At 40.5% G+C, this 22,058-nt stretch overlaps 1 long non-coding RNA gene and 3 other non-coding genes across 6 annotated transcripts; all 4 read right to left on the bottom strand.

Annotated features, from left to right (window-relative positions):
- Nucleotides 1-1,673: 1,673 nt before the first annotated feature.
- On the bottom strand, nt 1,674-21,126 carry LOC141921261 (uncharacterized). Of its 3 annotated transcripts, none has more exons than XR_012622605.1 (8): nt 21,097-21,126; nt 19,295-19,350; nt 18,418-18,484; nt 17,732-17,814; nt 16,522-16,551; nt 15,590-15,635; nt 6,613-14,968; nt 1,674-2,266 (listed from the first exon to the last, which is right to left on the bottom strand). It is a non-coding gene; the product is annotated as an uncharacterized LOC141921261 (long non-coding RNA). The 3 variants fall into 3 exon arrangements; XR_012622606.1 differs by having other exon boundaries at nt 6,656-14,968; XR_012622607.1 differs by lacking the exons at nt 1,674-2,266; nt 21,097-21,126 and adding an exon at nt 20,970-21,066 and having other exon boundaries at nt 13,384-14,968.
- LOC141921953 (small nucleolar RNA SNORD50) lies at nt 15,145-15,215 on the bottom strand. Its single transcript, XR_012622836.1, has one exon. It is a non-coding gene; the product is annotated as a small nucleolar RNA SNORD50 (small nucleolar RNA).
- Nucleotides 16,377-16,445, bottom strand: LOC141921956 (small nucleolar RNA SNORD50). The gene has a single exon (XR_012622839.1). It is a non-coding gene; the product is annotated as a small nucleolar RNA SNORD50 (small nucleolar RNA).
- LOC141921954 (small nucleolar RNA SNORD50) lies at nt 17,518-17,584 on the bottom strand. Its single transcript, XR_012622837.1, has one exon. It is a non-coding gene; the product is annotated as a small nucleolar RNA SNORD50 (small nucleolar RNA).
- Nucleotides 21,127-22,058: the final 932 nt, after the last annotated feature.

The raw sequence follows: 22,058 nt of genomic DNA, 5'->3' as shown, positions 1-22,058 counted from the left end.
TATTTTGCACCCTTCTATAACTTTCTCCAAAAATACAGCGATCAGCTGGGCGATGAGAATATCCTTAAAAACAAATCTGGAGATCATTTTTCAGTGCAGTATTTTCAACAAAACATGTTATTTGCAGATGTTGACAGAAGGTGTTTCAGTGAGGTGTTTACAATACAGATGTGAGCCAGAGTAATACCTAAATTTCATAAATGGATTTGTTCTCTGGAACTAATGAAAACAGTGAAAAATGCTTCATTAAAATTCTCAGTGGATCTGACTAACTACAGGTGGCAAACTTCTGAGAAAGTAATTCCCACTTTCAGGCCCATTTTTAGAGAGAAAACTTCTAACGCACTTTCCTTTTCCTCCATAAAATGGAAGTAAAAACAATAAAAAGACTAGGATAAATGCAGTGAACAGATTAGCACCCTTATTTAAAATCACAGGTGACCCACAGTCAGAGTTGCACCTATTTGATCCTTTGAAATTTTAGGTAGAAAGGAGGAAGCAAAGAGTCTGACATGCAGTTCCTCTAAATATAGCTCAGTTATTAGCCCTAGTATCAGTAGAACAAAGACAAAAGTGGTATGCCCAGGAAAAGATCCATGAAATTATAAAATGAGTTTTCTTTTTCTTTTTTTTTTTTTTTTTGAATCATGTAGAACATCTATTGAAAAAATTCCCTGCCAAGAATATTTGCAGGCGCTTACCTGGTGGCTTGGAGTTACACGAGGAGTTTCGCTGCATGTGCCTGAAAGTTTGACAACTTCTCACCATAATGAAAGTTGTGTTAATTCCTAAATTTTCCTGGAATACGAAACACCTGCCTGCTTCTAGTCCCAACTGTAACCACTGCAGAGCCCTGCTGAAGGCACAGTTGGATGCCTGAGCCTCCCCAGCACATCCACAGTAAAACCAGTGATTATAACAGGACCAACTACAGAGCTGCATGGATAAAGCAGTGAAAAATAAATTTAATTTGACTATAAAAGTCTAATTTTTGCTTTTGAGCTACTTATGTACAGTTAAGGAATTATACCCTAAACAAAGAATGAAAGTCTAGGGGACTCAACAGGAATTTTACTTTCAGTTTCTATGATGCCTGTTAAGATTGCACGGCCTTAGCCTGTCCCAAGTGTGCACACATTGGAAATTTAGGCTTGGCTATAGAATTGGCTATACTTGAGCTATAAAACCCACTAGCTACAACAGCATTAGAGGGGCAGATCACACTGATCATACAGCAGATGTCACTGCTTGTGAAAACAAAACAAACCCCCTGTGCTACATCTGCCACAGCACAATTCTGAAATGATTCAGCCACTCTTGGGGTTTCTCAGCAATACGTTTTCCAACCCATTCCTAGCCCTTAGCCTCCTTGGTAAGACTGCCAAGTTATTAATATAGCTGCTTATTATAAGGGTATCTAACTTTGGGAAAGGACTGTAGTCTGCAGTTTATTCCATGTAGTGCACAGCTGGCCACTGGCCTATTCACTCTGTGAGATCCTTGGCAAAATAAGACTATTTGGGGAAATACCTGTTTAATTAAAAGTCTGTTTAATTTGTTCATTCTATCAGTCAGAGGCTCTATATCCTAAAAGACGGGTTAAGTTACAGAATATAAGGCCTGTGCCTATCAAGAGAAAAATACAAGTCAGAAATTAACCAAAAGGAGATGAATCACATCTATGAAAGTTTTATTCAGGAGAAAGCTTTTAAAATATGACTGAATGGCTCAGTCTTATACTTTTAAGATGCAGATTTGAGAGTTCTTCCATTCTAAAAAATAACTTACAATTCAAAATTGTAACAGGATTTCAGCAAAGAAAGACTAAACTTCAGTAATGGTAATATTTTCTTTTAACATTCTTTCCACTTATATCCTTTGTGCATCTTCTCTTTTCCAAAACTAGGCAAGGGTAACACTAATTAAAACAAAATCAAGGTTATTCCCCCATTTATTTAAACTGTTTCTAATGCTCTACTTTTGACCCTGCCAACTCTTCAAACACTTCCCTTCTTCCAACTAAGTCAGCAGAAGAAAACCAGCAAAGAAGGTGTTTGCAAATCCAGTGATTACGGTTCACAGGACAAGAGGCAGTGGGTACAAACTGAAACACAGGAGGTTCCCTCTGAAGATCAGGAAGCACCTTTCCACTGTGAGGGTGACCGAGCACTGGCACAGGTTGCCTAGTGAGGTTGTGGAGTCTCCATTCTTGGAGATATTCAGAAGCCATCTGGGCATGGTCCTAGGCAACCATCTCTGGGTGGCCCTGCTTGAACAGACAGAAGGATTCTGTGATATGGTTAATTATCCCGATCTTTACAACTCTATCCACTGACTCATTGATATTTCTTTCTTGAGATTTGGAAAGACTTTGTTTTGCCTGATTCCAAAATCTGAAGTAACTAGTTTTTAATTAATTTTTAATTCTTCCAGTTCTGCAAGATGGAAGACGAGTCTGCTCCTGCAGACTTGACTCCATACATTTCAGGGCTTTTGAGGTTGAAATCACCTGCATTCTGCTAAAATTTGCCCAGATAGTCACAGGCAGAGAACAAGCCTGGCAATGAGGAGCAACGGGGCTCTTCCAGGAATTCTTTTGGTGTCAAATTTTATATATAGACTGAAGGTCTTGAAACATCTTTCTGAACTGCTTCTCTCCTTTTTGCTTTACTACTGTGCTATAGCAACAGCACCAGTGAAAGAGAGGGTATTGGACTGCTTATTTCTGAAAAGTATCTGTTTTTAAGTCCTTTATAATACCAATCACTGCTCTTTTCCCTTTCCAGTCAACATCCCCCCCCAATCAAACACTCCAGAGCTGACATTGTAAGAGAAGGGCACAACAGAAGCAGCAGAAGGTAGTTTAGTTCACATTCCATTAATACCCTTAGCTTTTTTCTAATTTAAGTTAGAGGATTTTTAAACAGTTGTTTATCAGCCATGGCTTCAGAGCAATCATTGTAGAATTTAATGTATTTTGCAGTACACTATAGGTTAATGTGTACTAAGTATTTAAAGAGGAGTGGAGGAGGAGAGCACTCTATTTTTGCATGCACACAAAAAAGTGAAGTCACTTCCATGTGTATGTGGAAATGCCAACTCAAAGCCATCCCAAACTGATTATTATAACTCAGAAACCAGATGCCCAGCCTTGTAACAAAACTATAAATGCCCTATGCTTACTGGCAAAAAAGCAGTGTTAGGAGTTATTCAGAACCTACACCTTCAACATGGACAAGGGACAAATGAGGGAATGTAACACTGGCTTACAAAGTCAGAAGTGGCATGGAGAAAACTAGAGAATAACTGTTCACTTTCTTCCAATGGAAGAACAAGGAGGCACCAAATCAAACTGGCAGATAGCAAAGCAAAAAAGAGCTACTTTGACACACATGCAACTAAGCTGAGGAATTCTTTGTCATATGAAGCTGTAGGTTATTTCCATAAATCCCAAAAGTAACTAGCTGAATTAATGGAAGAAACTCCCACCTAAAATTATTAAATGCAGAAATACCACCCCAATTTAAAGTTAGCAACAAAAATTAGTGGAGGCTGGGGAAGCATACCAGAAAGTACTATTGTATCTATGCTTGCCCTGTCTTTGCACTTTCCTGTTAGCTAATACCCACTACTGGAGACTGAATGTTGGTGTTAACTCTTCAGTCTGATGGTACGAATACCCTGTCATTGCAGCAAGCAGAACATGCAATTACTGATGTGTTCCTTTCATCCCAAACCCTTCCCACTTCCTACAGAAGTATACATGCAAATGTTCCTCTTCCTCCAGATCCCCTCTAATCACATGTTCCTCATCCCACTATAAACCTATAAACCACAGGCTTCTTATACAAATAGCTCACAAGCTTATCAAGGGTGAGGGAACTACATGAGGAGGCTTCCCAATCTGAAGGAAAAAAAAAAATACTGCTTTAGTATTACTGTGGGTACGAAAGCAAGAGTTAGGACACAACTACTACTGCCTTTTCTGTCCCATTCCCCTTAGCATCTGATGCTTTTAATCTCTTACACAGAGGAGCATTACCATTAGGCCAGCACCTGGCAAAGCTCCACAGAAAGAGAAGACAGTATAGTCAGCAAAGAAGCAACAAGAGTTGTCATCGCCCTCCAACATTTTCATCAAATTAGCATGGAGGGGCTGGAGAAAACTGATTCCTCCACATCATAGAGCATTCTGCCTTACGAGGAGGACTCATAGAAGAGAACCACAGAGCGTTCCTCATCGGTATCCATCTTCAAAACATCTCAAAGTCATCTCAGGACAGTAGTACTAGCCTGTCCACTTGCGCAGTGCAACATAGCCAAGTGCTGAAGCTGCAACTCACTGAGCCCCAAGTGTCAATGCAGAACCAACTGCTCTATTTAGATCTTCCTCTGCTCCAGGTACCCATCCAGCCCTGCTCTTATATCCCTGTACAGCTGTCCCTGAACATCTCCCTGTCCCAACTAGCTGCCATTGGAATTCCAGTACTTGGCATACTTATAAAAGCCAACTGAAGGGTGGAACAAAAGGACCCTCAGGATCATCTAACCCCACGTGAGTTATTTTGTGCATTAAGCCTATCTCCAAAAGCAGACAGCATGTCATTACGTTGCAGAATATTCTCCCCCAGGTCTGGGCATCTTTCCCAGGAGAGCACAGCACTCTGCAGACATAGTGGCCACTGGCAGGGAGATGGGGCAGGTCATGGGCTGTTCTCCAGCCACAAGGCAAATGTGGACGGTACAGCTTGCATTCACATAGCTAAGTTCTCATCCACCTTGACCTCTAAACCATGCCCAAATATTACATGCGAGACTGTGCTAGCTGGCCCAGGCATCAGTTGTCAGAGATTGTATTAACCCTTAATGGCATGGATGATCAGTTGCCAGTGATTGGGTTTGTGTCCCCAGCCTATTTAGGTGGCTAGTAATGACAGTGCTGATTACTCAGGAAGAAGAGTGCCTGATGCAGCAGCTGCAATATCGAGCTTTCAGGATAAGTGTTCCAGACTACTTAACATGTAACCAAACAACCTAAAAATCCTTTCAAGCATGGGTGAACCCAAATAACCTTGTGTCTTCAAGGTCCTTGTAAGAATAGAACAATCTCCCCTCCCCCCATTTTTACAATCCTTGCCAGGTACAAGGCAGAAGCAACTACATAAATGCTGCATTTATGCAAAGAGCAGACAATACAACCTTTTGTATATGACTTCTAAATATTTTTTTTTTTAAAAAAGATGGCTAGAGTATGCCACACTAGGACTTCTCATTTACAGCATAAACTCCAGACTAGAGCACAAGGATGAGGAACTAGTACTATCAGTACCTCAGGCTTTGCTTGCTGCTTTTCAATAGTCTTGGAAGATCTACTCTATACTTTTACATGGGCCTTGAGAGACACTAGAATTAGATCTTAAGCTAATACAGAGCTTCAGCACGGGTATATAAGTTTACCCTTTCCAGCCTGTGTAGCAGTAACCAGCTATCTCTTAATTGTTTAGCGCAGTGCAAGCAACATAACCTGTTCTGAAACCTGAACAAATTTGTAATTTAATACGGTACAATTAATACAGCTGCATTATGCTGCTAGAAGCAATAATTTAGTTCTTTAGGAAAGCGAAGTTTTAATTTTACCTAGCAACTAGGCACAAGAAAAAATAAATTGATATTCTGTGATGTGCAGGGGACATACAAAGAACATTATGCTTTCAATCTGCCTTCAGAAAATAAACTTAGAACTGTCTCTGATCCTGTAAAAATATACAGAGTTGGTTTTTCTTTTTTAAATTTTAGATTTTAAAAGTAGCAGCAAGTAAGAACAATTTCAAGGAAGTTTCATTTTGAAAACTTAAATCTATCAGGGTCATTTTTTTTAAAAATCTTTTATCAGTTTATGACTAAATACATGGCTGATAAACCTGTGAACTTGTTTATTGATGCCACATTCAAATTAACCAAAACTCTTCTAGTAGCTCTTGTGTTCTCCAACTGGAGTTACATACCAATGGATAGCAATGTTTGGAGGCATGTATAGAACAGCAAAAGGAATCAATGCAACTGAGAATATACATTTTTACTGCCAATACATCAATTCTTAGTTCCAGCAGGATCAATATAGGTATCTGAGCATGCCCATAAAAAATTGTTAAAAATCTCTGATGACAGTTGACTGACTGCAGGAGTTTCTAAATTCTTTCACGCCATTCCTTCAGGTGCTTTTAGATTTTACTGCCACATCCACAGCAATGGCATATGTCTCTCCCAAGAAAAGTTACAAAAAAATTCTTTTCATGTATACTAAAAGGCAAATGTTTGTAATTTAGTGCCAACATTTATTTTTAACCCCTTTAAACTTCTATTAAAAGGTCAGGCCTGGTTAGTAAATTTGATGCATGAAAACTGTTAACCAATTTCAGATCAACAGTATTGATACAGATCTGCTGTGTCCAAAAGAGGCAGTAAGCAACATGCAGAAGAATGTTTTAGTCTGAAAATGTTATGAACTCCTCCAGTCTAAACACATAGCGGAAAAAAATTAGAACCAGGAATGAGAAAGGAGGGCTATTAAGGTAGAAACTTTTGCAAACTATGCACATTTGATGTGAATACCTTTCAAAAACAAACATGAGGCATTCCCAGGTTAGGAGTTCACCTGCTTTCTGTAGCTCAGTCCAGGTAACACAGATGGGTTCTTCCACCCTCAGGCTGATGGTAATAGTGCTGATAACCCATACACATTTCCTCTCAGGGGCTTTGACTCCCAGGTTGCTAGTCAGATTTCTTATCAAGCAATCAGTCAGTGCTTCCCAGCAAAGACTACTAAATTCATATGAAGGTTAAATCCCAGTAAAAAGGGAGACTGGCTCAGCCAACCACAGAAAGCAAATATGGATAACTTTCTGTAGCTTGACCCAAGACAGAACATTTTCTGTATTATTTATCTTAATCACCAAATTTGAGAGGCAGGATTAGACTGTATATGAAATAAAGACAGCACAGGAATTTTTTTAAAACCTCTTCATCATACTTCTATTGGAAGCTCTACCAGAAGCTCAGATTGTTTGCTCCCAGGGCCAGATGCCAATTCTGCTGATACTTCTTTTTGCTGCTGCTATAGAAAAGGCTATAATCTTCACAGAAGTTCATTTCTGCCTTTTTAATGAATCTGACATGCCTGTTTCCTAGCCAGCCTTCAAAACAGTCCATGAGAGAAAAGCAAGTTCAACAGAGCCTATTTCTGCAGAACTGAGATCTTTCTGAACAAGAAGAATGTTTATGGTTCTTCTGAGAATACTATACAAAGAAGTACAGTCGATTTTCAGTCCTGTTATATTAATTCTGAGTAGGAAAGATCTTTACTTAATAATCACCTCCCACCTTTTTCTAACTCCTACTTTATTGCCTGGAACTTTCCAGCACAGAGAAACCAGTATCAACACAGAAGCGTGGAGGGAAATATTTCCCTTCCACGTCTGACCCAGCGTGAAATGCAGCTAGCTGTCATTCCTGATAGATTTGCAGTTTAGCTAATCAGTGACTTATTTGCAGGCTCGGTCCCCAATTTCTGAAGAGCAAATCATATCTGTCAAATCACATCAACTGCAGGAACTGGTCTTGTTTTTACAACTCAACAGGTGTTTGAATTTGATTATTACAGCCTTGAGTCCTAGAGAAAAAATTTCCCAGAGGCTTTTTTTTTTTTCTTCCCTTCACTGAAGTTTCATATACTATTGCTCTTATAGCCCTTCTGAGATCAATACTGAATGGATATGTACATATTCTGAGATCAATACTGAATGGTTATGCAGTAGCCTTTTGTAATTTTTTATTTCTGCCTTGGTTCTTGGGATGTTTCATGCATAACTCTTCTGGGAAAAGCAATACAGGACTAGTACAGAGGAGAAGGAATAGAATTCTTTGAGATCAGGACAGAGCTTAAGACTACACAATAGTTTTGGATACCAAGGTCCCAACCTTGGCCCAGAGTAAGAAAGCTCACACTGGGAGACAGCACAAGCTTCCATAGATGACCTGCTCTTTCTATAGAAATCATAACTTCGGGAAAGACCAAATAGATGCATACTCCTTTTGTGAATTTGAAAGCATTTTCCTAGTTGAGAATCAACAATATATTAAGATTTCCTGGTCACACTTCAGCAAAAAAAAAATCACAACTAGAAAACCCAAATTAGCCTTTAGGGAAAAGCAGCAGATTAAGATCAAGAGGCAAAACACCTCCAGAAGCACTACCTCAGAATAGCAGAATACCTCTTCTTGGTAGAGTGTTTTCTTCTCTTACAGGTAGGTAAGGATACAACAGTGTCATTATAGGCATCCATCTTGGTCACTGTCAATCTTCAACCCAAAACAGAAGCTAAGTGGCTTTTTCATTTGAAAGTTACTGCAGTCATGTAATAGCCATCAGGAAGACAATGGTCCTTACACCACAGCTCACTAATGACATACTGCCCACAAGACCCTCCACATAACCATGGTAGAACTTAAAACTTGAAATCAAAAGGGCCAAAGTATGACATCACCAACAGCATGTCACAGCCTCAGAACTGCTGCCCTGAGGCCAGAGACTGGGAGCACTACAGGGCATTTAGTTTCTGAGGGTAGGAAGTTAGGCTGGTGTCACAGCAGAAGACAGCAGCGTGGATTTTCAGCACAAAAAATGTTCATTCACAACTTCTATTTTTTGATTCTTTTGGTGGAAGATCTTTCATTTAATAAGTATTTGACTTTTTACTACAATATTCTAAGACTCCATTCACACTTAAAGTCTAATATCCAGATACTCTTATTGCCAGTCTTATATGCAAAGGCATCTCCTTCCTTACAGGACTATCTCCTCTCCCTGTGGTAAGTCATAAGGACTACAGGCTGCCACATTCAGACAACTCTAAGAGGTTTATGTGTTCTTTAAGAAGCCTATCTTCACAAACAGGAGGAGAACATCTAAAGGCATGTTTCTCCTCCTGCCATCATATCAGGCAGTAGCACAAGTGGTCTTCAGTTCTTGGTAATTTTGGTTCTTCACAAGAACAACTGAGGTCTCTCTCTAAATCCGTGGAACTCCTGGCAAACCATCTTTCTTCATATTTGTAAGCTAAAAGCTTTGGACTTTCCCATATCCAGCATGGCTCATAATGGGGCTGTACTTTTATAGAAAATATATCTAGCAGTTGCTAAAATTGTTCAGTCTTACTTTTCTAATTAAAAAACCCTATAAACTACATGAAACTCCCATGAGGAAGTATTCATACTATTTCCAGTCTTCTTGTCATGGCAGTTAATAAAAGGCAAAACCACAGCAAAACACCTTGCAGTCAACCCTGCCAAATGTTCATCATATAAAGATCCCTTTACATGGAAAAAAGGGTTTTCAGCAGCCTTACAGCCTGTATGTCAAATTAGCAGAAACTATGCTGAACACTTTTCACTAGCAAGGTAACTTGTTAAGTTCAAATACATGTAAATGAAGACAAGCCAATTCTGGCAACTGTAAGAGTACTTCAAATATATGTTTTCAAAAACTCTGATCCCCTCCATGAAGTTTTTTTGGGGGAACATTCTCAGGACTGTGTTTATTATAAATTACTATTTTAACATGTTCTGAAGGCAATTGCTGTTCCTGCTGTTAAACTTATATTATGTGGTTTATAATCTGTAAAACAGGAAGAGGGGGCAGCATTAATTCCCACAAACTAAAACTTTTGTTTGCAGTAGCAAATAGGTAGCTTAAAATTTTCAGAACCAGAAACTACGTATTTTCACAAAATGTTTATTCTAAGATACACTGGGGAATGAATAATCATACTTTGAACTGTTTAACTTGGAAGTCCAAATGACATTAAGAACTGTCACTGTTTCAATATTGCACTTTTCTGATGGAGTGCAAGAAATTTAAACTAGATGGTGAAGCAATTTGCTTTATTTTCTGCTGCAGAAAATGACCTAACTACTAGACAGAGATAACACACTTAAAGACTCAGATGTTTCTTTCAAGACTCTAGTATCCACGACATCCCTCATTCTGACTGAAAAAACAACTAAAGCCAGGGAAAATTATTGCCCATTTTTGTCAAGGTTAGATGAAGTACACCGATTTAATAGTAGCTGTATATTCTTCCTCTTTAGTGATGTTAAGGTGATTTAAAAGAACAACCTTTACTTTTCAATCAACTTACCAATTTCAAAATAAGGTCTAAACATTTGTTTTATTTCAGTCCATTCATCTTTCTAGCCTCTTTCCACATATATAAAGTAATGACTGAACTTTATTTTAGGACAGATTTTAGTCATTCTTCACCTGCAACCATAAAACTAGTACCATCATTCTCAGTTACTGAGAACTCCGGTCACAGAGAAAAAAATAGTGGTTATTGGTCTGGTGAGAAGCCTGAAATATGAAGTGTAGCTCAGGTGTACTGAAGGTAAAAGCACAGAACAGTACTTCAAATTTTCACCTCCAGCATAGCTCAATTAAACAGTAAAGCTGGCCTAGCACCGGGGCCTTAACTGGGCTCTGCTTACTGTTTTCATTAATGTGGGAATTGAAAGAGGCATCAGCTTCAAAGAGAAAAAAACTATTTACTTCAGCCCCCTCCCAATCCCCCCATCCATGCAGTTACTAAAATACACAATACTTCATGTATTTTACAGCCCACGTAACATTCATGTTTTACATCTTTTAAAATGGAGATAGGTCATAATTGCCAAGCAGTATTCAAACACAAGTGAAAATCTTGTCAGGAAATTCCCAAGCAAACTACTGGAAAGGCTCTCTATACTTCTCCTGTTTCTTATACTGGTCATCCTCAGACAGAATACTGAGCAAGGCAGACTTTGTCCCACTCAATACAGCCATTCTTCTGAGCATCAAACACCACTTTGTTCTCTGGAGCCTGCAGGAAGTTTGAGACAATGGCAGAGAAGTACTGTCTTCATAGCCCTGATAGCTCAACTGGACTATCAACTAAAAAGCCACATGATATTTCAAAGAAAAAGGAATTCATCATTTTAATTTTACTTTTCCAGTTTATATCCTCCAAGGGAAACAGACAAGGGCAGACAAGCAAAAATGCTTGTAATACCGGTTCTAGTAACAAAAAAGTACAGGGAATGCAAATCCTAGGACACATACATTCACACAGCAAATGAAGGCCATCTCTACTCCACTCACCTGAAATTACCATTTATCTCTTAAATTCATGCATACTACAGATCATAACTTTGTCCTCTGAACTGTGGGAGGGGGTATGCAGAAAAACTACTGACCCAAAATCAGGATTAAATACTCTTCAATATAGAGAAGACCTTTCCTTGGGCAGAGTCTTAACACTTTGCTCGCTTTCCTGTGTCCATATCTGGCTGTCTTAAGGGGTCCCTTTCTCTAGCAACTTTTATTTAATTTCAATGTTTGTTTTTAATCGGCAAAACACATACCCAAGCTTTATATGGCAAGTTTATACAATTAAGAGCTTGCCTGCACCAGAAGGCAGCAACCCCAAAGCCAGCACACAATAGAGCTGCAGCTGAGGCAGCACGCTTCTCTGCACGATGGTAGCCTGACAGTACAGCTCATGCTGGAATTTATGTTCACTAGGATCTGTTACTTCAAGCAGGCTTCACACCAGCAAACGCACTCATGTAGCAGTGGGGGTGCTGTGGCAAGATAACCACTGGTAGCTTAGTTTCACTCACTTGCAACTCTTGTTTATAGATCTACAGCCTCCACTGGCAAGACAGGTTCTTCAGCAACAGACAAAACCTCCCACCCCAACAGGGACCTCATAACTTAAATGGTAGCAAAGCATTTATGCAGAGCTATTCTTGTACTTTTGTTGTGGTTGCAAGGTAATCCTCTTGCTCGTAAGCCCACCACTCATTTAACTCAAAAAAAACACTCTGCTTTTTTTTTGCCCAGTTAAGACTGATCTGTGGCAATATTCCAGAACAAAGTTTGTCTAACCACTGATTTCTTGGACCACAGCCCAACAGCCATGTGACACTTCTAAGTCCAACACTAATGATGGTGAGTGCAAGATTTCACCAGACTATTTAAAGCACAAAACAGCAAAATGCTTTCATGCTGTTTAGTGCACAATCTTAAGTCAAAGTTTTAAATCTACCAATTTTGTAAAACTGAAGTTTAATGAAGTACTTCCGCACAGAGAAATCTCGTGCCATGTCTTCCAAACGTGTCACGCAGTAACTCTTCACAACTACATCTCCTTATCTCAATCACTTGTATAAAACACTCAAAAAAACCACCAGAACTAAATACACAAGTGGTTGGCAAACACATTATCCCCCTTCTACCAAGCAAAAAAGCCATTACAAGTATTATTCTCCCCATCTTAAAATTGGCTATAAAAATGATCTTCCTACATAATTTTCACTAGTCCCATATTCCAAAACCTCTACAGTATAATATCATGGTTAAAGCATCTGCTCATTTTTGTAAACATCAGATTTTCTATACTAATACACATTCTTCTTTCGTTACCCATCTTCTGCAGCCCTAAAGCACAGGAGCATTCATACAGAAAGGTCTGCAGCTAAATTCCCAATATGCCTTATCACTGGTCACACCTACCCTTTTCTATGCCAGGTGAGAGGTGCATCTTTTTCTAAACACTGCTCCTGGAGACAGGCCTTCACCACCTGACACGCACAGCAACGTTATTCTCTGGCACCCTTTATCTTTCAATCCTAGATCAGAAATCATCCCCAGGGAATGTTTTAGAACATACAGAACAAGATTGATGTGAAGTACTTTGGGTACCTGAAGTGCCACCCACAATCTTTAAACTTTCATTTGATCCCACAAATCTCAAGAGCAACTCATTCTAATTTTACTAGATACACACATAGCAGTATCTCCTCAAAAGCTTCCATTTTTCATATTGGCATGAGCCCAAAGATAAAAAGGTGGTACCTTTACACCCAAAACACATGCCACACACTCTTCTGACCCTGTAACAGACCCTTCTGAATATCTAAGTACTTACCAAGTATCACTGCTGTATTACACATTTCTGCGATCTTCGATATTTTTCTTCCAGAGGAGACTAACCTAGCTAGTACTGGCAACTTTTTGACTCACCAGCCAAGCAGCTTCACTAGATGCTGACAGAACCCAGACTTGCAGTGGGCAAGAGATAGAGCCTGGTCCCTTCCCACTTCTGAAGTGTGTAATCCCTAACAGAGTTGATGTTGTCCAGGAGTCACTCAAGCACAACCTGGAATATCACGTGTCCAGCGTGTGCTGTACCAGTCAGCACAAAAAGGCCACCTCACCTCTGAGGCTCCTGCAAAGTACAAGCTGTCCAGGAACACCGTGGTGCGACTGCAGACCTGATGCACAACAGCTACGTTTTTCACATCCTCATCTTTATTCAAGAAAGAGCATGTACAAAACATGGAAATACCTACCCTTCTCAGTAACATTTATTAACAGAAATAATAAATCCTCTTAAAAGCAGCAAAGGGAAAGCTGTTCTGTAGTAAATTTCTGCAGATTCTGATACATTTAATTGATTTACACAGTTGCAGGCTGAAAAGGAGCAGCCTTCAGCCAAAGTACCCGGTTACTGCTTATTAATAACCAAAGCACAGGAGATGCTCAGTGAGCCAATACACACCCGGAGTTCAGTCAGATCCTTACTGTACTTATTTTTGACATTCCTAATGCTTTAGGCACTGCTACTGGTAGCATTTTGCACTTCATGATACTGCCTAGACAGAAAATTGGGCTTTTTGTTGAAAACAGGCACATTCCCTGAGCTGTAGGAATTCCTCCAACTCTCTGAAGGAAGAGAGCTGCTGCCATTCAATGCTGTCATTTCTGGCTGCAGGGTACAGGGTAGTTTTTCTGTATTTTGGTGCATTTTGAAATGCTTCAGTAACTATAGCTCTATCAATCTCTAGGTATCATGCCGTTCTCATGTTTCTTCCTTTATAAAGCATTCCTGACAAGTTTGGTTTGAGAGCCACGCTTTAAGGCAGATTGCATCTTATATTCATGATTTGCCTTTAAAAATCCACTTTACTTGGTGACCAGTTTATGATCCCTCATTCCTCTGTGGAAAAGTGCCAATTTGCTTAATACAGCAAATATGCCATTACTGTGATACAGCACCTTTCATTCTCAAGCAGCTGCTCAAAGCACAAGTTCCAACGCGTGTGCTCCTTTCTCCCACTACTGACCTCTTCTCTGCACAGCACAAGCAGGTAACATTGCCAGCGTAATCTTCAAAGGGCAGTTCCCCTGTGGCGGAACTCATCTCTTCCCGCTAAAGCGGCAGTCCATAAACCCCCACCTCCTCTCTAGATAACTGATGGCAATGCAAGGTTTAGACCTTGCCTTTTCTGTAACCACGACTTTCCTCATGACACCTCAATGTCTTTCTTACAAGTGTTTCATGTTTATGCTTCCATACCACCAACACCTCATCTATTTCCTCCTATCTCCTGGATGACACCACCCTCAAAAAGCAGACTCACTTGTTTGAATTTGTGGGCCATTTTGCTTTCTCCCCATCTTTACCTGGCCTACCTCTGAGTTCTATTGTTTCAAGTTATTACAGATCTTCAGTATCAGCAAGTCTGGATACACTTATGATATTTTAAAAGGGCAAATACTCTCAGGCATTTTTCCATGTATTGAAAGCTCAATCCTCATTTCCCTAATATTGCTGCTATCCTTCCTACAGAGGGCAGCTCAGTGTTTTGGGAAAAGCGCTACTTTAAATATGCAGAGACAGTGATTTTGGTTCACAAGCAGTTTCTGGAAACAGTATCCGCTAAAGCAAAATTGCAGCAGCTGTTTCAGCAGGCTTTTAAAAGCATGGCATCCCACTCCAAGCCACAAAAACTCTTCAGGTGTTACACTTCCTTCCAGTTACAGATCATCCACATTTGTCAGGCAGCACTGACAAAGTGTTCCAACTCATCACTGGAAAAAGAGAACAAGGTTTAAGTGAAATCGTTCATTTGAGGGAGAAATTTTGATTTGCAAGTAAGCACACAACACTTTGTATACATTACGGTGTTACCATTTCTGTAAAAAACCTAAAACCCCATAGACATCATAATACTTGTCAGGAAGTTTAAAACAAATCTTTTGGTCTCGTCTCAGATTCCGGATCCGTATTATGTTTTTCAGCAAAGAATTCAGGTTCGGGATAGGATCATCACAGATGAGACAAAAGCAATACAGAAAACAAATTTAATAGGGAATGTACTGTTTTTCTGTAGGGTTTCTCATTGCAATACAAAAATTATGCATTCTCTAGTCCTCTGACATATTTCAATAATAATGTACACTTATTTAAAACTTTGCATGTAGGTTTGAAAGGTAACCAAGGTCAGGCACAGCTATCAGCACACATTGTGCCTTCGGCAACAAGCATTCTAAATTCCAACTATGTACAGAATTAATTACTATACCAACTTACCGTATCAACAGATCAATAAAGTATATCAACAACTGTCATAATACAAAAAATTCACTAAATTGCAAGCACAGTTACTTTAGACTTAAAATAAGATGTTTAGAAGCTTTTTAATTACATACCTGAATAAGCTAAAAGCAATTGTTCCTACATTTTTTAACCACTTTCCTGTCCAAAAAAGAGAATGTTCATTAGTTCAGAAAAATTTTCTTCCATCACTCAAAATACAACTTGCCATCTATTTAGTCTCTCATACAGACCAAACTGCATTATTAAACATGTGCTGGATTAGTATCAGTACTCTGCAACTCCTCTGAAACTTAACTTAGAAGCGTAGTCATGCCACAGTAAGATTTATTTTGCTTCTCTTGCCCAGCTATTGCCTAACTTGGCTATGAATTATGATAGGCAACTAACCAATCAAGTATAATTCCCTCTCTCCTAGCAGAATTAGAAAGTTCATTCCTAAAAATTAGCCAATACCTGGTTCTCAGTGTCTGTCAAAACACTAAAAACTCCAGAAACTAAAACCCACCAACAAGCAAGCATTAAACAAAAAACTGCACCCAGACCATTCTTCTATGTACAACTCTCTTGCAAGCAACAGGAAAATTGAGATTACGTCTGAACTAGAACTGAAAGTTCAAAAAAAGACCAAGATAAATCATTAAATCCTTCAGCCTGTTTTCCCTAATGCAGATACATACAAGCCCCACTCCACTTCAAATATGCTATTTGTAACACAATGGTTTACATATCACCTCCTGCTTATAAATGGGGTTGACAATAATGAATTTTAAATCAGTCATTTAAAAATTATCATTAGTTATTTAAACCAGTTTTGCTGAGATTCAAAGTATGAACAGACTATGAAGCCTATACACTTGTTCTGGTGTTAAGAGTAATCTAAACTCAGAAGTGAGATTCACATGTGTTTTTCATCAACCAGTCTGGTTTGGGATAGATTCTTCACTGATCAGACATACCAGTGGTTTTAAGCATTACTCCCAGAGCAAGCTTTTAAATTATTCCTAACATTTATTGGAATTCATACCTTCAAATGACAAGCAGCATTCAAGCATCTCTGCAAAGACATAAAATGCACTGATTAGTTACACCAACATGGCTTGCTACTTCCAACTTCTCTCTAGATCAGCCACATACATCACTTGTAATATTGCCTGTATGAACAATGCAGCATTCTATAGGCAGCACTGCTGCACAAGAAGTTTCACACACACATGTGAACTTCACATAGTGGGCTGAAGCCTGTTCTTCAAAAGAAACTACTGGTAGTTAGCAAGGAGTGGAATAAAATTACAGATGTTGTAATAAAACAGGACAATTAGAACTTGTTCTCACACTTTAGATTTTAACTTCTTAGCTAAAAACAACCTATGGATACTCAAGAACCAGTGCCATTAAAGTGAATTTCATTAAAAAGATTGAACTCAGGTAATTAGGTAAGAATGAAGTTCTTGGAGAAGTCACTAATAATCACAGTAAGCATTCACTAGCATGCTTTTTGCCTGCTGCAAGTATAATGTTACACTAGCCCTTCTGAATGGGTTTAGCTCTGGAGCTGAAACAGCTTTAATATAATTAGAATTCATCACAATTTATCACCAAATTCCACCTTTAATCATTAACATTAATTTTCCTAAATGCTCACATCTGAGTGAGCCCCAAGCAGGTCAACATGCAAATGTCATCACTAGCTTTCAAACACCAGCAACACTTCCAAACCAGGACACTTTTAATACCAGGCTAACGTTTGGTTTTTTACCTACTGTAAGACAGGATACCTCAATTTATAGGGATCTAACACTTCCCCCCCCTCTGCTCATTAAAAATGCTAGCTTTTGCAACAGCATGTATGTGTGTCAACACGGACCTGAGGTGAGTTTAAATAATGCACCAACAAACATCCTTATTCACAACCTGGAGCATGGTGGCATCTAGCTTGTACGTGGGGACAGCAATACAAGTAACACCAACTGGCATGACTGAACGATTAAGTGACTTTTGAAAGAATTATTTAAGTGGTTTCATCTCAGTAGCCAGATCCGTATGAAGTTTCTCATCAACGTATCAGGTTTGGCAGTTTCATCATGATTCACCACTTAAATATCTGGGAACTGTAACACAATTCACACACTCATATTCCACAAAATAAGCTTTGTGTCTTTCATACGCAGATGTACTGAAAAGGGAACACATTACAATTAACAAAAAATTTCAGATGCTTAATCAATAAATATTACCGCTATCTGTTGTAGTACAGTAGCCAGGAAATCCTTCATCAAGACACTTCACACTCCCATTATTAGAAACTGTTCCTGCCATTCTAGAAATGAGTGCGAAATAATCAATTACAAAATGTTCATGCATAATATAGCACAACCCATTAGGAACAACTAAGTTTTACTCTTGTGGATCCCCCTTCCTCCAAACCGCTAGTTGTAAGCATCTGAGTCAAATTAAATTGAACATAGATACTGAAGTAATCTCTTAGCATTTCTAAAAGGTGAGAATATCAACTATACTCTTTAAAAAATGAATACACATTTTTACTAAAAAATTGGAATCACATTTGCCTGTTTATATTAGCAAGTCTCTAGATGTCCCCTTTTTCTTCACCTAAACACTTTCTTATACTAATCTCCCGAAAAGTGCAAATTCACAATTAAAAGCCATCTTGAGGCAATCTTTGTCACATTTAATATGAACATTTCAGATAGGTGTATTTTTCCAGCTCCTCTGACAGTGCCCCAAATAAACTACTAACCAACTCCCCAGCCTACACAGTTCTAGACAACGTCAAACACGCCTGAAATACAAAGATACCTCAGTTTTAAAGCTAATGACACACCTACTGATTTGATCACACATATATTTTGCGAATTCATTTATCATATCAATTTATACCCACTGATCATTCAAAACATACATAGCTTTCAGGAAAATCCACTTGTGTGTGTCAAGTATTCTACTTCTGATGGTGCTTCCATGAAGACCTAAAATTGAAATCAAACAAAAATTATCTTTTGAAGTAGAAAATGTCTCTTGCTGTGGTCTAGCATAATCTGTCATGTTACTATGTCAGAAACATAATCACTAAGCAGTAAAAATTAACTTTTTCATACAACAATATTGGTCTAGAACTGTCTTTAATACCTGGCAACTTGAAATTTTGTATGCCCTAGGAAAAAAATTACCCTGAACTGGTTTTGGACCCTTCTGCAATCATTATGATGTCTAAAGAACTGAGACGTTCAAGCTTCTATTTAAAAAATATTTGAGAGGCCATGCATTTATTCACAATGCAATACTACTGTCTGCCCATAGTTTCCAGATCATTACCTCAATTACGTTCAAACATGGTCATGTACGTAGATTCAGATTAACTCCAACACACACCCAAAGGCAGACAGCTAACTTGCACCATCTCCAAAATCAGTATAATTCAGCACAAGTTCACGAAGTGATTTATCATGTGGGTCTTCATGCTTATTTAAATGCCACAGCCAAAGAAATGAAGGCTTGACCTTAACTCGGTGAAGAGCACAAAAAAATAACCATCAAATAATTACTCATCAGTTTGATGGCGACTATGAGAATGCAACATACTGTAACTGTTTTTCCTTTTTGTCCCACTCAGTAACCATACAAAGATGACTACCGTGTAGCACTTCACATATTCCACACTTTTGACAGACAAAAATATGGAAGCCAAGTAAAAAATGGAAGCATTCATTATCTTGATCAACAGTAGAAACGTAATATTACTTCTGGTGTAACAAAATTAAAAATTCCAGAGCCATTACCTTAATGCTTCTGTACAACGTATTGGACACCACTGAAAACTTCCTCTCCATCATACCTAAAACCAAACAGTAAACAAACTTAACACTTGAAATCAGCAGATTCTTATTACCAGACAGTCAACAATCCCTCAAGTCTCAGAAGCAAAGTACGTAAGTCTAAAGTTTGCAGGAGACCTTTCAGAAAGCAGCAAGAAATGCAACCAGTTTTAAGTAACAAAGAAGTTATGAGTCACATCCACTTGAAATCCCATATTAAAAGCATTGTAGAAATAACTGCATGTACCCACTATTAAACTTCAGTCCAAAGGATTTTTAATGAAAATTCATCATCTCAGGGTTTCAGTCCTTTAAATATAAGCACCAATTTCAATTGGTTTAGAGAATTCAGTTTTAACCATGTAGCATGTATTTAAAACTACCAACTCAACCACCCAAAGAAACACATGACAAAGTATTTTTGTCATATACAATACTTAAAATATGCATGTTCCAATAAGGTCTCTCACTCTGCACCATATAGAGTAAATAAATGTAGCAGTCCATTAAAGATAACTTTTTTTTTGTTTTATTTCAGAGAACAAAAACAATTGAAGCTATGGAAAAGCTCAAGTTGAGCTTGCTTATTTACTCCCAAGAACCAGCAGTTATGAATGGCTTTCAAGATTCAAAAATTTTACTCTTCAGTAAGCTAACACGTGACTCAGGCTATCATTAGACAAGCTAATTCAACACTGAATGAACGCACCGGACAACTTCCTACATGAATGCAACCATCTCCTAATCTTTGCTTGCAGATAAAAGCCTAGAACCCTAGCTATATTTCTTTATTGTATTGCCCATTCTTCTAGAAGTACTACTGCTCATGACATTAGTATTGCAAGAGAAAAAAAGGCATCTTAAGGATTAAAAAATACATCTCCCTTTATTCTGCTGTCTCATTGCCTAGCAAAAAAAAGTAAACATCAACAGTTAAAATGTTAATCTCATGATTCGTGTTTAAAAAGCATGCAAAGATGGTGGTGTTTTTTCTTGGCACGATATGTGGATTTTACAGTAACTATTTAAAGTTTTCTGTTGTAGTATAATTCCATGATGCTGATGGCTGAGCCTTGCGAAACACATACAGGCAACGCAAGTGTGTGCACCAGCCTTATGTCAAATCAACAAGGCCACTCCACCTTGATCAAGAAGCCCTAACCTCTCACTACAGCACCTCATTCTCCTCCTGTTTAGGCCGGCATCATTCACCAACATTTTAAGTACTCAAACGACAACCGAGTGAAGTGCACGCTACACTGCCCTGGCAGGGGGCTGCTCCCAACCCCGGTAACTAAGAGCCGGCGCCCCTGGCGGGTTGCAGCCCTCCATCAGCCCCCCGGCGCCGGCCAGGCCGGCGAGCGATCAAAATGGCGTAGGCCAGGCAGAGCCTGCCCGGGCGCCGCCCGCATCAGGGCAAAATGGTCGGTATTCCGCCACCCTCCGCCCGTCCCGGAGCGCCCCGCGGGCCACCGCTTCCGGCGGGAACCGGCCGCGCCGCGCTCCCGCCTCCCTCCCGGCGGAGGTGCGAGGCGTGCCGGGACCTGTAGTCCGCCCTGCCGTCCTCCTCGCCGCCGCGGCTGCAACAGCCGGCCAGCCCGCACACCCCGCGGCCACCCCTCCAGGCTGCAAACCTCACCCGCCAGCTCCCCCCCTCGAGCACCACGCGAGCGGCGCCGCAGGGCAGCCTCCCGAACAGCCAAGCACGAAGGAGAAGCCCGGGCGGCGCCGCTGCGGCCCCGCGCCCTGGCAGCCCCGCGCCTCACCCGCCCCGACGGCCGTTCTGCAGGAAAAGGGAAAGCGTTGGGGGCGCTCGCCGCCTTTATATGTACGCTGCGGGGTGGGAACGAGGCTGGCCCCGCCCCTCCCCCGAGAGCCGAGGGGCGGGGAGCCCGGGGACCGCGAGCGGAGAGGTTGGTGCTCGGCGCTCTCCTTCCCGCGCGGCGGGGCCCATGGCGGGCTCGTGGCCGCTGACGTGTGGCGCGCGGAGGGTGAGGGGCCGGGTGGCGCCTGAGGCGGCCCGCGGGAGCGCTCCCCTGGCGGCGGCCGCTGCCTGCCTTACTCGAGCCCCGCAGCCGCTGCCTGCCTTACTCGAGCCCCGCAGCCGCTGCCTGCCTTACTCGAGCCCCGCAGCCGCTGCCTGCTTTACCCGAGCCCCGCAGCCCGGGGCCGCTGAGCGGGAGGGTGCTGCCGCCTTGGCCGGCCGCGTTCCGGGCAGGCAGTAGCCCAGGGGCGGAGGGGGGATGATGGGATCGCTGGGGATGGTGTGCCCTGGGAGGAGAGAAGGAATGAGCGCTGGAGTCTGGCTTTAGATCCCGGTGCTGTTTAGACATTTTGCATTAGAGGGCTTTTGCATAAATCCTAGCAAGTGAAGGCAGGAACCTGGTACCTCCCAAACTTACAAAAAGTGCTTTTCGTTGAATGCTTTTTTCTTACGTGTATCTTCTGTCACTGTTCCCTAGGACTCCAACTAGTTAACCTTCTATAGCTGTGCCTGAGTGTTTCAACTTTCCTTGTCTCTAATTAGACGTTTCTGAAACCTTAACCGTACGCACACCCTTTCCCTTTTTGGATATAGCACACAATGCTTTATCCCTGTATAACATTACAGGGCTGAAAAATCTCCTCTTGCCCACAACTGATGAAAAGGAGAAAGCTTTCTGCAGTTTTTCACTCTAGAAAGTCTTAAGAACGCGGTTCCACAGTGAACCCCAGAGTGGGCTACCCC

Source organism: Strix aluco, chromosome 3, assembly GCF_031877795.1.
Source record: "Strix aluco isolate bStrAlu1 chromosome 3, bStrAlu1.hap1, whole genome shotgun sequence".
Lineage (NCBI taxonomy): Eukaryota > Metazoa > Chordata > Aves > Strigiformes > Strigidae > Strix > Strix aluco.
This window is presented reverse-complemented; position numbering and strand designations above follow the sequence as displayed.